The 15,828-nt window shown below is 47.5% G+C and overlaps 1 protein-coding gene across 3 annotated transcripts in view; it reads left to right on the forward strand.

Moving 5' to 3' along the window:
* Nucleotides 1-15,828, forward strand: part of FRMPD1 (FERM and PDZ domain containing 1) — a 122,067-nt gene that overhangs the window by 35,358 nt on the left and 70,881 nt on the right. Inside the window, exon 1 of one of the 3 annotated variants that reach the window (XM_028524529.2) lies at nucleotides 9,643-9,761. The exons of 1 other annotated variant lie outside the window; for it this stretch is intronic. The gene's annotated coding sequence lies outside the window, so the exon portion shown is untranslated. Of the gene's footprint in view, nucleotides 1-9,642; nucleotides 10,218-15,828 lie in introns of those variants that run through there. One more of the 3 variants, XM_028524615.2, reaches the window with a different exon arrangement.

The following is a 15,828-nucleotide window of genomic DNA, read 5'->3' on the forward strand; positions in this document are numbered from 1 at the left end:
GACGAGACTAAACACAACGTGGCAGTTCACAGCACATAGTAACAAAACATGAATAAAGCCTTGTTTTTAAGAAAATCTAGGTCATGCATCTCTCTCCCTAGCCTCCACTAAAGATGGGAGCGAATGCCTCCGAGACTCCCCCCGCGCCCGGGGCCTCTCCGGAGTGCAGTGTTGCGAGAGCGTTTTCACCGCAGAGGGTCCAGGCTAGCACCACCCCTCTGCCCCCAGGTCCCTCCAGTCGGGTTTGCTCTGCCTTGACTGTCGCCTCCGTCGGGCTTCTGTTAAATGGGATGTGAAATGAATAAAAGACTCCACCGGTCTCCCCTCCACCAAAGTCAGGAAAACATTGATAGACCTCGATTCTCTGCTTTATGGATGAAGACACTCAGACCCAGGGAAGGCTTGACCAAAAACTCGCAGAATGGCAGGACTGATCCTTTTCTCTTTACAGTTTTGACTGCTAGGTCGCTACAGGGAAACTATTAGGGCGGCAAAGACAACCGCCATGGGAAATACATTCTAAAAGCCTTTCCAGCCTGTTGATCTAAATGGGGGATGGTGGCTGACCCAGATTTAAATTCTGGCTCCCAACCTGCTTGTTGGATTATGTTGAGCACGTTACTTGACCTTACTGAATGCTTTTATCTGCAAAACGGCCACCCTGCTACCCGCTTGTCGGAGTTTTGTGGTAATTAATAGTATATTTTTTAAAACCCAGCGTATAATAGATGTTCCTTCCCATCCTCAGAACATTCCCAGGGGCTCTTCTCTGCCTGGGAGCTCCATCATCCCTTTCCTATTCAGATACAGCTAATGCGTACTCATTCTTTGGTATCTTTCATTAGGCAGAAAGTTAACCTCGGTTTCATCATCTGTAAAATGGGGGTACCAGTGATGTGCACCTCATCGCATTGTTAAAATGAGAGAACACACACTGCTTAGAACAGTGTCTACCAAATACTCGGTCTCAATACATTTCGACAAGGGCAATTTGCGGGGTTTACAGAATAATTTGGAGAGTTCTGTTTCCTTCCTACCTAAGCTATTCACATTGTCTGGAAGCTCCTAACATTTTCTCTTTATTCTTGAGGGATAGAAATTTCATGAGAAATTTTTTTCCCACCAGAAATGTCTCCTAAAAACATTGCTAATGTTTTTAGAAATCCATTCTGCCAATCTCAATCTTTTAATGGGTGTATTAAGACTACTTTAATGCAATTATTGAAATGTTAGGGCTTAAGTCTGATATTTTATTATTTATTCTCCTCTTTCCTTTTTTCTGCCTTTTTCCTGTCAAATACTTGAGCATTTTTTATGATCCCAATTTGAGTTGTCTATAGTGTTTTGAGTACATTCCTGTGTAGTTTCCTAGCTGTTGGTCAAATATTAAACTGTACATCCATAACTTATTGGTGCTGAGGTTTAATGCTTCAAGTAAAATGTACATTTAGGTCTCTTGACCCTTTCTCCTTTTTAATATAATTGTCTTAAATATTACCTCTATATACATTGAGAACATCTAACAATAATATGATTTTTGCTTCTACCAAATAGACATTTAATTCTCAAGAGCAAAATGGTAACATATTATATTAACCAATATTTTTACCCTTTCTGTTATTCTTTCTTCATTGTTTATATTCCAAGTTTTCTTCTTCGATTGTTTCCTTTCTGTTTGAAGAAGTTCCTCTCAGCATCCTTTTAGGGTAGTTCTGTGGGTCACAGCTTCTCTTAGTTTTCCTTCGTCTCAGCCTTCCCCTTCATTCCCGAAGAGTGCTTTTTACTAGGTATAGAATTCTGGGTTGGCAATGCCTTCCTTTAAGCAGCTGAAAAATGTTGCACCATTGCCTTCTTGCCTCTGTGATATCAAATGAGAGTTCTGCTGTCATTTGAATTGGTTTTCCCTTGTAAGTCATGTATAATTTCTCTCTACTTTCAAGAAATTTTGTTTTTAGTTTTTAGAAGCATAATTATGATGCCTTGCTGTGAATTTCTCTGAATGTATCCCCTCTGGAGTTTGTGCAATTTCTTCAGTCTAGGCTTATGTCTTTTGCCAAATTTGGGGAATTTCCAAAAATTATTTCTTCAACTATGTGTTTTTGGTCCACTTTCTCTCTCCCTGGTCTCTCTTTCTCTAACTCTGATGTTATAATTGTTAGCTGATTTCTGCCCTTTTTTTTCAGTCTATTTTCCCTCTGTGGCTCAGAATGGACAATTTTTATTAATCTGCCCGCACTAATTTTATCCTCTGTTATCTCCAATCTACTATTAAATCTATCTATCCAGTGAGTTTTTAGCTTTTTTGCTATATTTTCTAACACGTTAATGTCCATTTGGTTATTTTTATAACTTCTAGTTCTTTGCTTATATGTCCTACGTTCTCATTTGTTTCAAGAGCATTCATAACTGCTTGCTGAAAGACTTTTATAGGGACTGCTTTGAAAGTGTGATCAGGTAATTCTAACACCTGTGGCTTTTCCATTTTGACATCTGTTGATTGTCTTTTTCTCACTCAAGGTGAGATTTTTCTGGTTCTCAGTATAATGAGTGATTTTTTATTGTACCCCAGAAATTTGGGGTATTATGTTATGAGATTCTGGATCCTACTTGAATTTTCTATTCTAGCAGGCCTCCACTGACGCTGTCCTGGTAGGAAAGCCAGTACTGCCTCATTGTCGGTGGGTGGAGATGGATGTCCAGGCTCCCAACTCAGCCTCTGAGGGCACCACCCTGGTGTGGGGATGGAGGTGAGTCTTGTGGCCTCAGGGCAGAGGCAGAGGTCTAGTTCCCCACTTACCCTAGCCTCGGCTGTCGAGGGGTGAGAGAGTGGGACTGTTGTATGTCGTTTTTTTTTTTTCTGTGGCATTTGGCTGGAGTAAGGTGGATGTTGTCACAAAGGCTTCTGGTTTGTTAGCCTGCCCTTTGCCATTCCTTTGGCTGCGGAACGGAGATCAGATTTTTCTTCAGGCATATACTGTCTGTGCTTATTAGCATGTCCCAGTTGTGGGCTTCTCCAGAGCCCATTCTGGGATATTTGGAGGCTCAAAAGAACCATAGGGAATTCATTGCCTTGTTGTTCCTTAAGTCCTGAGGTCCCTAGCTGGCCTGCCTTCTCTCTCCACAATCCATAAGTTTTCTTACATTTGTTGGATACATGATGTCTAGGGGTTTTAGCTGTACTAGGAAAATAGGGAGAAATCTGTCTCCTGTATCTTGTCCAGCACCGGAAGTCCTAGATGTGTGTTTTTAAATTATAATGTGTTGCATTCAATAAAAGTCTTTTCTACCTGAAAATGCAAGTTTCTTAAAGACAATAAGATTTTATTCTATTACTTCTTTATTGTTTTTCTCCCTGCTTATTTTTGCTCCGTTTAGTACTTTTATTATTTGCATAGCTTCTAGATTGTTTTATCCATGTTTTTTAACCTTTTCACTCATAATTTCCTTTTACTTGTATTTTTGGCTTGGTAGTGTGGGAGTGTTCTCCTTTTTGCCTTTCTGACCATTAAATCAGTCTTCAAGGGTGTTCCTTCTATTTTTCACTTCCACAGCTGAAATGTTTACATTTAGAAATTGTCTGTTTTAACTTCCCCAACCTGTTTTTTCTCACGTATCATTTTCAATCTCCACTTGACTCTCCTAAAAAGTCTTAGAATTCTTATTTTAAAAATGTACTTTTTCTTCTTTTAAATCTTTCTTAACACGAGTCCTCTCTTCCAGTTACTCAGCTTTCTTCATCCCCTTTACTTTTTCACTGCCCTGTACAGTTGGTAACACACCAGGCGGAGAATCCTCTCCTTTCGTTCTCTCGGCAGCACCCCGAGTTCTGCAGGATGACCATTCTGATCCCCATACTGCAGGTGAAGAAATGAGACAAGCTCAGAGGAGTCAAACGATGTGTATAAGAACTGGGACTGTTCAAGTTCAGGTGTACCTGAAGCAAGTGGTGATGGAGAGCAGGTGGCACCCGCCCCGGGGGTAGTGGGGACCAGAGCAGCCGTGGGGAGCTGCGCTCCATCACCTGGCAGAGTCAGAGCAGAAGCCAGCCTGTGGGATGTGGGGCAGATGCGGAGGCTAGACCAGGGTTCAGCCCGAGGGCACGCTCAGGCCATAGGAGCTGGTCTTAGGAGTTGATCATTTAAAAGCTGAACCAACAGAGGAAAAATCAATTTTTGAAAGAGTTGAAAAGGAAAGAGTAAAAGATGCAAAAGCTCCTCCTGTATTTTCAAAACCATCCCTCAGAACACTGAAAACCTTATCATCTGAAGAATGAGATAAAAACTTGTCTGACAGGAGACATAATGAGCTCAAGTATTTTTTTAAATTGTGATAGTCACCCCCAAATCCATGCAAATATCCCACCTTTTCCCTCTGTTTCCAACCCAGTCATTAAGTCCATTCCAAAACTGTTTTATCAAGGAGCAGCAAATGTGATTAGGAGCAAGAAAAGAAGCGTAAGCGGACAAGGCTTATATGAAAGTGAAAGAAGCAATCTAGAAAGGAGGCATGTTTTTCAAACTCACACTCCCACCCTCCACCTGAAAGTAAAAATAGGTTATTTGGGGAGAAGGGCTGCGATCAAACAAGGTGCGGAGAATACAGGGAGACTGATCTCTCTTCACTGATACGCAGATAATAGACTTTCTAGCCCGACTGCCTATTCTTAGTATTTTGCAATGAACTGGGCGATTCATTGGAAGAAGTGAGCAGTGAGTGTCTGCTTCTGTGTCCTAGAATATGTTTTTATATCACCATTTCTCTCTGTAGAGCAACAATTTATTTGTCCTCAAAAAGCAAGATAATCCTCACGATAAGCACCCATTTCTTTTGCAGACAGCAGCAGAACCTCTTTTTCCTGATTAGATGATACTTTAGCTTTGTTAATTTCAAAGAATCATTCAGTGTAGAACTCAAGCGAACTTGGTTGTCATAAGGTATCATTCCCTCTTAGAGAGGAGTAGACTCTAGAGGTGATGTGATTCTCCCGCAGCCACCCAGCAAGGTAGGGACAGAACGTGGTCACAGCACGCTAGGACACTGCTTTTGGATGAGCAACTCACCAAAATTTCCGGCGTGGATCTCAGATAGGGCTATTCCTAATGATCTTCCTGTAGTGCCACAGTGCCCACGCATCTTACTTCGTTCACCGAAGTCTCAATGAAACTGCCTTCGTTATAGATCAGTATTAAGTCAAGCCTGAGTGTTCAAAACATGTAATCAGCTTATGGTGTAATAATACTCTCTTAACCCAACCATTCCATTCCCCATCCAATCTGAGTTTATATTTCAATCACTACACTTCAAAAGGCATGAGCATGTGGTAGGCACTCAAGAATGTCGAATGAATGGCCACTTGGGGGCCCACTAAGGACTCATGTCACTTTGGATGTGAAGGAGACCTTGAAGTTCATTGTGTTCTGTTCCTTTGTTCTGCTGCCTGAAGAGCGAGGGGACTTGGGCAAGTGACAGAGCAACACTAGAACCCCCTGGGCCCCCCATTTCCCAGACCAAGGTTCTTTTTTTTGCCTGCACTTTTCTCATTACTTTGATATGAAGGCATTAAAATTGCCAATTTACTTGTGTTCTGGTATACAAAATGAATGTCTCTAACATCTAATTTAAAACTGCTACTCCATGCAAAAATGACAGGGTCAGGGTTATTTTTGGGTTGGGGTTTTTTGGGGTTTTTTTTAAGCCAATGGAATTTGATCATTCTCAGGAAGAGCAGAAGCGTGCCCTAAATCACTGCAGACAGTAAAGCTGAAATTTGAAGCAGTAAACTATTCTATTTTGGGAACAATAGATATGAAGTCAGAAAGAGCTAGGCATTCTAAGAGGGGAATTGTATAGAAAAGCTAACTATTAAGTCAGCTCTCAGAAATATTTGAATGCAAAGGAGACTGATATGAATAAGGAGAAGGTATGGGCACTTAGCAGATGACAAATGGCACACTCATGCCATAGAGAAAGCAAACTTTTAGCTGAAATGGTACTTATGGGAAATAAATTCAAACCTCAGATGGTTTAGTCAGGAAGTCTCATTAGGATGCAACACAGCTTCTCATTATGGGTTATTACATAGTGTCACTAAAAAAGGAGACACATCTGAGAGGGCCGGAGCATGACCAAACAGCAATATGAGAAATTTCAGTTTTGCTGTATCTTGCTCTATATTAATGATGGATCATTTGATGATATCTTCTCATCAAAAATGGCTCCAGAGTGACAAAAACAGAGGTGAACCGTAATCTATCTCAAAATGACAACCGCTAGGGTAAAACTCTTTTGAGAATCTTATGTATATTTTATTCATGGATTCATTCATTCGACAAATATCTATAGAGTTCTAGGAAGACAAAAATAAATAAGATATTGTCTTTCTCAAGGAAGTCTCAAGAAGACAAACGTGCAAATAACTCATTATAATGTGCTGTGCTTGGTGCTTTATTTGAAGAACAAACCAAGTAGGGCACAGGCACCAAGGAGGGGCTGGGGAAACCCTGGAGGAGAAGACATTTTTGACCAGAATGTAAAGGAGAAAGAAGAGTTTGTCTAGCAGTTTGTGGTGAAGGTGAGGAGATGGGAAAGACTCTCAGAGCAAGGTAAAAGCTTATGCAGAGTATTTGGCAGTGTGAGATTTAGAATGGCATACGACCCCCCATGCAGCTACTTGAACGCTCTGGAACTTTAAGTAAATGACTTTACTTCGTGGAGCCTCAGCTTCCTTCTTTCTACCGGCGCATAGTAAATTTCACTGCGTATACCGATTATAAGCAGGACTAACAGTGCTGGCGAGCCAGTAGTGAACACTGTTCCATCTCTAGTAACTCTTTTCAGAAAGTTCCTCGGTTGCAGGTGTCCTCATGCTCCCTTTGCAGAGAGTGAAACCGAGAACTGAGAGGTGGTGGAACTTTTCCAACATTATGCACGTTATTAACAAGTGGCTGCACTGGGATTTGAACCTGGGCAGTTTGACTCAAGCCTAGTTTTTAGCGCTATGCTCTATGCCTTTCATTACATGGAATACTGTATAAAGCACTTAACACAATGCCTGACACATTAATACATCATAGCTATTTTCTCTACTGTAAAATATGGTGTGCCCTAGGAACATAAGGTATTTGGTGTGCAGGTATGGGGCGACGTGGAGGTGGGGCTGCATCAGTGATAGGTCGGGTCCCGGAGGGCATTTACTCCAGCCTCATCAAGAAATGGTGAGGCTCCAGCTAAGGCAAGGGCAGTGGGATGAAGAAGAGAAGACAGGTACATGAGATGTTGTAGGGATAGGGATGCCTGGACTTCATGACCTGTAGGATATAAGGAAGAGTCTAGAATGCCCATTGGCTTCTGGTTTAAGTGCCACTACCGGCGGAGAGATGGAAGCAATGCAAAAGGGGTAATTTAAAGGAAAGATATGAGTTGGGTTTTGGCTCTGTTGATGCTGGGGCATCTGAGGAGCATTCAGATGTCCAGCGGGCAGTGATGCCTCTGGGTTTGGAGAATAGAAGACGATCTGGGCTGAACTCATGAAGCCAATAGAATCGTTTACTGAGGGTGATGGCAATGAAGAGACCAAGAAAGGACATGAAGAACCTCAGCATTTGAACAGCTGGTGAAGAAAGGAGGCTGAAGGAGAAGAGCAACAGAATGGGAATGTAGGCAGAGTGGGGACCCATGAGCCAAAGGTGAAACTGTTTGCACATGAATACATAAAGCAGCTGAAGAGGCGGACACTCCTGGCACGGGCAGCCAGGAGAGCGAGAGGGACAGAACCAAATTCCATAAACGAAATGTGTACGTACTAGACACGAGAGTTTTGACTTTCCTTTCTGCAAGGGTAATTTGGTTATTAATTTTTACCTACAAGACAATTTTAAAAATAAAAATTTATTTAGAGATCATTGTAGATTCACATGCAGCTGTAACATATCATATAGAGAGAGGCACAACACAAGTTTTTAGAAGCTTACTCTATTTCCACCGAGCGTCAGAATTTGTTCATGTCTGTCCATGTCTCCTAATGGTGCCTATCCTGGGTGGAACTTTGTACACTATGTCTGGAGTAGACACAGGTGAGGGAAGCAGACCCTAAGGGGTGAAGGGGTAACTCAGCCCATGGATGTGGGTGGCAGAGTGGCTGGGGCACTGAGAGCAAAGGAGCTTTGGGTGCAGGTACCTAGAAGGCCTTTCACAGACAGAGCCTCTCCGGAGAGTTTCTGGGCAGAGGCCTGAACTTGGGGATGGAAGCTGTAGAGGCAGGAGGTCCTGGAGTGCCTTCCTTCATCTAGGCCAGGTGGGGTCCACAGTGCTGAAATCGATGTTGCTTTTCTTTTTTTTATGAAGAATACACTTGTTCACAACTATGTGTGCTCTATTCCATCACCAGACTGACCTCACATGCCAATCTGATGTGCCCCTTCCCTACCCAGAACTCCCCTATGGCCTCTGACTCTCCTGCGTCAGCTCTCAGCTCCTGCCACCCGCCTCCCCCCCCACACCCATTCCTGGGATCTCCCTCTCCCTGGGGTCTTTGCTCCTATGGTCTTTGCCTAGAAAGCTCTCTTCACACTCCACCCTTTCACTGACCATCCCCGATGGTCTTTCCAGGAGGCCTTCTTCCCTCACTCAGCCAGTGCAGGCACCTGCCATGGCCCCAGTGGCATCCTTGGCTCATGCTATTGTTGTAAGCACTGCACTGTATCATCAGTCCACTAAACAGTACATTCCATGAGGGCAGGGGTTGTGCTTTCTTCCAGGCTGTATCTCCAGTGTCTCACACCAGGCAGGGACCTCGTAGGTGCTGAGTAGATATTTCAGCAAGGAAAAGGGTTTAAACACAGGCGTGCATTTGACGGTTATGGTGGTTAGAGAGGTGGTAGAACTGGGACCAGAGGAGGGGGTGAGATGGCCCAGGGAGTCAGAGGAGGACTGGGTACAGAGTCCTTGGGAACCCCAGCATTGAGGGTTTGCAGGTTTGAGGAGCACGCAGGGAGGCCAAGGAGACATGGCTAGAAAGGCCAGAGGAAAGGCGAAGGACTCCGGTGTCTCAGCACCGAAAGAGTTTTCAGAGGCAGAGGAAGTGGTCCAAAGTGCGAGAAAGTGGGCTCGCCCCTTCCGTCTCCCCTCAGCCCGAGCGTCTGACGGTGGGGGGCAAGCAGGGCTCACCTGCACCTCGCAGAGTCCCACACACTCCAAGGCTCTTCGAAAGGCCTTGGGGTAGGAAAGCCAGGGGAAAGGAGGCGTGAGAAGGGGGATGTTCCTTGGGACTCTTGAGTTTCCGTTCCGGCCTCACCGCCGCCGGTTTGGGTGACCTTGGGGAGCCCCGCTTCCTCTCCGACCTCAGTCTCCCTGCGGGTACTCGGCAGACGCTGCGTGCCCAGGCGGGGAGCTGGGGAAGGGTGGCAGAGGCAGGGCCCCGTTGGAGGCGGGACCGCCCACTGCGGCGGGCAGGGACCTCCAGGGCCCGTGGAGGCGGCGCGCGGGGCTCCTCCCCCGGGGAGGGGGTCGCGGAGCTGGCAGCTGGCGGCCCGCAGCTGCAGCCTCAGCACCTGCCGCGGCCAGACGGCGCGGGCGCGGGTGCGGCCGGGCCCTACACCCCCGCCTCCGGCTGCAGCCGCGGCGCGGGAGGCGGAGCCCGAGCCGAGCCCGAGCCCAGACGCTGCCCAAGCCTTGCCCGCGTCCGAGCCCGCCGCCGCCGGGCGGGGCCGTCCCTTGCCGAGCGCGCCGGGTCCCGGTCCGCGCGGGCGGCGCCTCCTCTGCAGGTAAGGGCGAGGTCCCGGCGCCGCAAAGTTTCAGGGGGACTGCCAGTCCCCGCGCCCCGGGCCTGCGAGAGCTGCACACTGCCTGCCGCTGGGCTTCCTCCGCGCCGCCCTCCGCCGTGAGCTCCGCTTGCACCACCGGCCCCGGATGACCGCGACCACCTCCAGTCGTCTTGCCCTGACTCCTGGTCGAGGCTGCGTGCTCGTTCAGGGCCTGCAACGCTTAAGTCTTTATACAGTATCAATGTGTTGCTTAAGTTTTCGAGATCCGCAGGGTGTAGTGCAAAGAGCGGCAAACCAGGAGGCAGGAGCCCTGGGTTCGGGTGCGGCCAGGGTCAGCACCAACTTTCTGAGTGACCTCCGACCAGCCTGCCCTGCCGGGTCTCGACGGCCACACCTGGACCGGGAGGGGTTCGCCAGGGACGATCACCAGAAACGCCATGCCTGTATTGCCAATTTGTGAGTCCAGGGGCACCCCCGAGTGCCTCCGCTCCAGGGTTCCTTGGGGGTGGACAGGAATGTTGGGACCCGCGTAAGTCAACATCAGGGGTCAAGCTGCAAACCGGGAGCAGCTTTGGCTGAGCTTTAAGAGGGGTGTTGAGTGAGCCCCTGGGAATATTCGCCACTCCCAGGGCTGGGAGCCGGTCCCTGGCTCCTGGTGGCTGCTCTGCCATCCAGTGACTGTGTCCTTGGGCGACTCCCCCACTGGTGTTGCAGCCTATAGAAGGGGGTGGGGTAGGGGGAGTGTGCACGAGGTGATCACTGAAGTCCTTCCGAGGTAAATCTGGGGAAATAGAGTCTCCAGGTCTCTGGAGTTAGGGGCAGTTTGGGTAGAGGCAATATTTTACCAAGAATCCATCCAGCCCTTGCAAATAGGCGCTCAGAAAATACAGGAGGCATTTGCAGTTTACTTTGGGAATCCCGAAATAGATACGGCAAGCACTGGCGAATGCTAGCCTTTCCTCCTTCAATGTTTTGGGCCATCATAAAATATTCAACGGCATATGATGATTTGTTTTCGAAGTGGCTGATAGATCAGGAAGCGTTTCTGTTGGTGAGTCAGTTATTTTTGTGAAAGACTCAAAATAGTAGTTTGGGGGAAAAAATAACGCACGGTTTTAGGAGCCCCGACACAGAGGCCAGCATCTTCCTGTGTCTAGTCCCAAGCGATGGTTGGGATGTCTCCCAATCAAGCTGATACAAAATCATTCCAGATCAGGCATTCTTGGGTGGGCAGTTCAACATCCGTGTGCTGGGAGAGACCTCCAGTTCTGCAAAAGCACGTTTCCCAGAACAGGTGGATTCTGGAGCAGCCGCAGCAGAACAGGCTCCAGGTTTGTCCATCCTAGAAGGTGCGCTTTGCTCCTTTGCCCAGTCTCGTGTCCTCCTGGTGCGGCAGTGATCATTCATCTCCCCAGCGTGCGGGTGAGATCCGTTACTATGGGAAGATTCTTATGGAAGTGAGTTTAGTCTTTTCATTTCTTTCCTTGACTTCTTGGTTTTAGGCTTTATGAAATCAGAGGACTACTGAGAGTGTGGTTTGTGAGTGGGGCAGGAAGAAAGCAGAACTGTGGTACCTATTTGCCTTTCCTGCCCGGTACTCTGTAGTTAGAGCTAATTTGTCTAGAGCCTTTAATCTCTCAGGTGCATTCAGGTGCCGCCAAATCTTTTTGTTCTTCATTCTCCAGTGGTTCGGCAAGCACTTTCTCAACACTCATCCAGGAAGACGCAAACAGGGAAAATGCTAATCAGCCGTACCCTCCAGGAGCTCAGATTCTAGGAGGGATAAAGAGGATTAGATCACAGGTCATTCTGGGAGTTACTAACACCTGGGACCTCTGGGAACACTGAGCAGGGTGAGTTCTAACTGAGGACGTGGAGGAAACCTGTACCCTGGAAGGCAGGAGAAAGAAGAGGATTTCAGCAAGTGGAGAAAAGTGGAAAGGCGAGTTTAGGTTAGGGAACGGGTCTGAGCAAAGCTACAGAGGCAGGAAAGCACGGGGCCCAGGTTGTGGACAGGGAGTCTGGTGGAAGCGCTAGACACTTCAGAGCAGAGGACAGTGGACAGAACTTCAGGAGGCACTGAACCTGGCCTTGAATCCACACTGGCTTTGGGATACTGGGCCTTTGAGCCTTACTGTTCTCACTTGTGAAAGGGGAATCATAATAATTCCAAACTCACAGGGTTAAATGAGATCGTGTGTAAAAGTGCCTGAGTGTTTGCTTACAAAGGGTGTTTGATAACAGTTCCTTTTATTAGCGTGTTCACGAGCAAGCTCCATAAATGTTGCTAGACACCATTGGGGTATCAAATGGTGCTTTTCCTTTCAGCAGATGTATTGACTTAGAGCCTCGCCCCCAGGATGGAGTTCCTGTGACAATGTCCTTTGTATTCAAGGTGCCTCCTGATTCAAGGGGCAGGGGCTTTTTCTTACTTGGAGGGTGCTCCGCCCAGGCACTGACGGCCACCACAGCCGTGCCCTGTGAGTGCCGGTAAGTGCTGGGAAGCCGCAGAGGGGTTAATTGGAATACGCAGTTCCTGCCTCCCACAAGCTTATCACTGCATGCTCAAGGACCCGGGTGAAGGGATTTGACAGTCAGACACAGTTATAAATATATCGGCATTGTCCACATACACTGGGAACGGGCGCTGGCTCCTATCTGCCTTGGTGTAGCTTGCTGGGGATTTGTAGTAGCCAAGGAAAGAGAAGAGGATGGGATGGAAAGGACAGCGGTGCAATCCCTTATGACCCTGTGCAGCATTACGTAGCACCCACGATACCCTACTTTATTTGTTCATTCAACACCTATTCATGGAACACCCACTCTGTGCCAGAGAATTTTCCCAGGTGCTCCGGGAATAATACACTGGAGCAAAAGGGAAGACCCCTGCCTTCCTGGGTTTACATGCTACGTGGAGAAACGCAGTAAACAAGTAAATACATAAATAATTACAAGTCGTGCTAAGGGCTGGGGAGGAAGTAAGCAGGGTAATGTGAGAGAAGGTGCGGGGGGAGGGGGGTGCTCCCTTTGAGGCTGCACAGGAAGGCCTGTCTGAGTCATTGAGAGCCGAAGGAGGGAAGGAGCCAGTGGTGACGAGAGTCAGGGAGCGACAGTCCAGCTCTGCAAGGGCCAGAGTGGCTTCATGTGCGGGAAGGCAGACCCTGGAGCCACGCCACCTGGCTGTGAATACCGGCCCCTCCGACAACTAGATGTGTTCCACGGTCAGGTTATTTAATCTTCTGGGCTTCAATTTCTTTATCTAAACTGGGGATTATAATAACCCAACCTGACAGGGTTGTTATGAGGATTCAATGAGTTGAGGTATGTAAAGTTCTCAGAATACGGCCAGGTATGTAGGAAGCACCAAATAAAAGTTCAGTTGCGGGGGAGGGGGAACTGTTCCAGGCAGAGGGAACAGCAAACACGAAGGCCTGGAGGCCTGAAAGGGCTTAGTGTGCTATTGGGCTAGACAGGCTCTCTGCACAGACATTATCCACATGGTTTTGGGGGGCGCTCTGGAGCATGTTGTCTGCCCCTTCCATGCAGAACTATGGTTTTGGAGTTTTGAACACAGGAGCACTCAGCCTCAGCGCTCTCACCTGCAAGATCAGGCCCCGAGGGGTGTGGTGGGCTGCTGCTGCTGCTGCTGCTGTTGCTTTAGGGGCCATCGACTGTAGACCCTCTTCTTCAGGATCTCTCCCCTCCCTCCCTGCATCTCTCTTTCCCTCTCTTACTCTCCCTATTGCCCCTCCTCCTTTCTTCCCCGCCCCCCTCCCTCCCCTTTCCTCCCTGTCCCTCATCCCCTTTCTCATTGGCAAGCCCTGAAGAGTAGTGACCCTGGAGGTGCTCATCAGTGTGCAAAGGGGAAGCATGGGTAGGGCTGAGCCCAGGGAGTCACCAAAGCTGGCCTTGCCACTCATGGTGGCACCGATGGCCAGTGTCCCTCTCCCACTCCCGGGCTGGAATCCCCGTGGCAGGGGAGACTAGGTGTCTCTGAACTTACCGCCTCTCCAGATCCCTCTTTACTGAAGTCTAGTCATTCATTAAGTCATGTCATTTTGACTCCTTACATCTCTCTCAAGCATGTCCTCATATTTCCATTCTCTCTCTGAACTTCAGGCTTCTGTTTTCTTTAAAGCAGGGCCCAGAGACCTTCATTGGGTCTGCTGTGTAAAGGTAATGAAATCCAGAGGCCTCAGCCCAGAAGACCGGGTGGGCTGTCTCCCTTTCCTTGGTCCCTCAGTCCCCCCTCCTCCCTCATCCGCTCACCCCACCGCACTTAATCCCACCCCCCACCCCCAGGTCTCCAGGACTTTGCTTCTCCATTTGGCCCCTCTGCCCAGCATGTGCCTCAGCCCTGGTGGACTTGCTCATGCCTGTGGGCCCGGTTCGAACCCCATCTGCCCTAGGAACTGTCTTCCAGATCCCCTCGTCCCAGGGTCTTTGTCTTCTCCTGATCTCCCACCCCACTTAGTACCTCTCACGGAGACGCCATTGCTGTCAACCGTGAAGGGTGTTGTGTGTGGCCACGGCCTTGAGAAGTCCCTGGGAGGGCGGGCACAATGTCCCTCTTACCTTCACCCTACAGCCCAGCCCTAGTGGGTATGTTTGCTGCACTGGATTGAAAAAAGCCTGTGATTCTCCTGAGATCCAGTTTGGGCCAAGCCAAAAACACTCTGCTGAAGCCCAAGGTTGTGGCACTTGGCTGAACTCATTTTTGGCTTCCAGGTGGCTCAAACTGTAGGTCCTTCATCTGATGAAGGGTTGATGTAACCTCAAAGATGAGCCTGAATTTTGACTTTATCTCTTCAATATAGCCTATTTTAATAAATATCCTATGTACAATTTGAACCTTCAAGCTAGGTACACTTGGAAATAATTGTTTATATCATAAAGGGGTTCTTCACTATACCAAAAGGTCTGGTAGTAGAAAGGTTTCCAATACCAAACATGCCTGTGTATTTAACACCATTCAGTGCATAAGATTTTGATTCCCGCACAGCTATGGCAGCTGCATCTTTACCATAGTCTAAGATATACACCAAACTTAATATGCATTCATGGAAGCAGGATAACACAGTCTTCCATTTGTTTTGCTAACTGCTGATTACATTATGCAGCTCTGATAATGAGAGTTAAAAAATTAACTCTGCCTGAAGGACAGTGGGAAGCTCAATCTGGGGCTTGGCCGATGGATGGGAGGGCGGTGAGGCATTATTTGCACTGAAATGCCACTGTTTTCAAGGACCCACCCGATGTTGGGAGACTTTTTGCCAGTGGTTAGAAATGGTTTGGGCTCCCAGCCCTTTCACAAGCGGCTGTTAAACAATGTGTGCATGTAACACCAACTCTTTGGGGTGTGTGGGGGAGAAAGCACTACTTATGGGCTAGAAAAGATATCTAAAGTATGAAAGTATGTGCTTTTGAAATCTCTTGAGAAATGATCTGAGCTCCGCCGCTTCAGTGAGAGTAACATGGCAAATTTTCAAAATCCTGAACGGAAAGAGCTTCAGAGGAATTCACCCGGATGCAACAGTGCTTAGTTCTCTGTGATTCTGACTAAAGAGAAGACAGATGTGCGGGCAGACAAGAAACGTTGCGTTTCCTGTTCTCTGAGTATCCATATTGTCGGGTGTCTGCCAGACCTTGTTGTGACCAGCGATAGCAGTACCACCCCCCCCAAAAAAAACAGCCTCCCCAAGTTCTACATTGTGAGTGTCGACGTAATTGAGCTTCCGAGTTACTGCTGTGTTGTTGCCTTAGTTCCAAATGTAGAATTCAGAAGGATGCAAAAGGAAAAGCAATTATTCACATAAAGAGGGCGCCATTTATTTGTGTTAATGAAATTAATTCAATTGGTAGCTGGAGTCTCTGTTCTCTCTGGTTTTCTGTGGAGATGGACATGAAGCCCAGGCTGTCCCCTGTTACTTGGGACATGTGCTGTTGGCTCCCAGTCAGGTTAGAGGGTGATGTTTGTATGGAAATATATGTTCTTCCTCTTCCTTCCTTCCTTCCTGGGGGTGAGGGGCATTTTGTATATAGGAGCAAGAAGTAATTATGTCATTCC

The sequence above is a fragment of the Phyllostomus discolor genome, chromosome 3 (assembly GCF_004126475.2).
Source record: "Phyllostomus discolor isolate MPI-MPIP mPhyDis1 chromosome 3, mPhyDis1.pri.v3, whole genome shotgun sequence".
In the NCBI taxonomy this organism is placed as follows: domain Eukaryota; kingdom Metazoa; phylum Chordata; class Mammalia; order Chiroptera; family Phyllostomidae; genus Phyllostomus; species Phyllostomus discolor.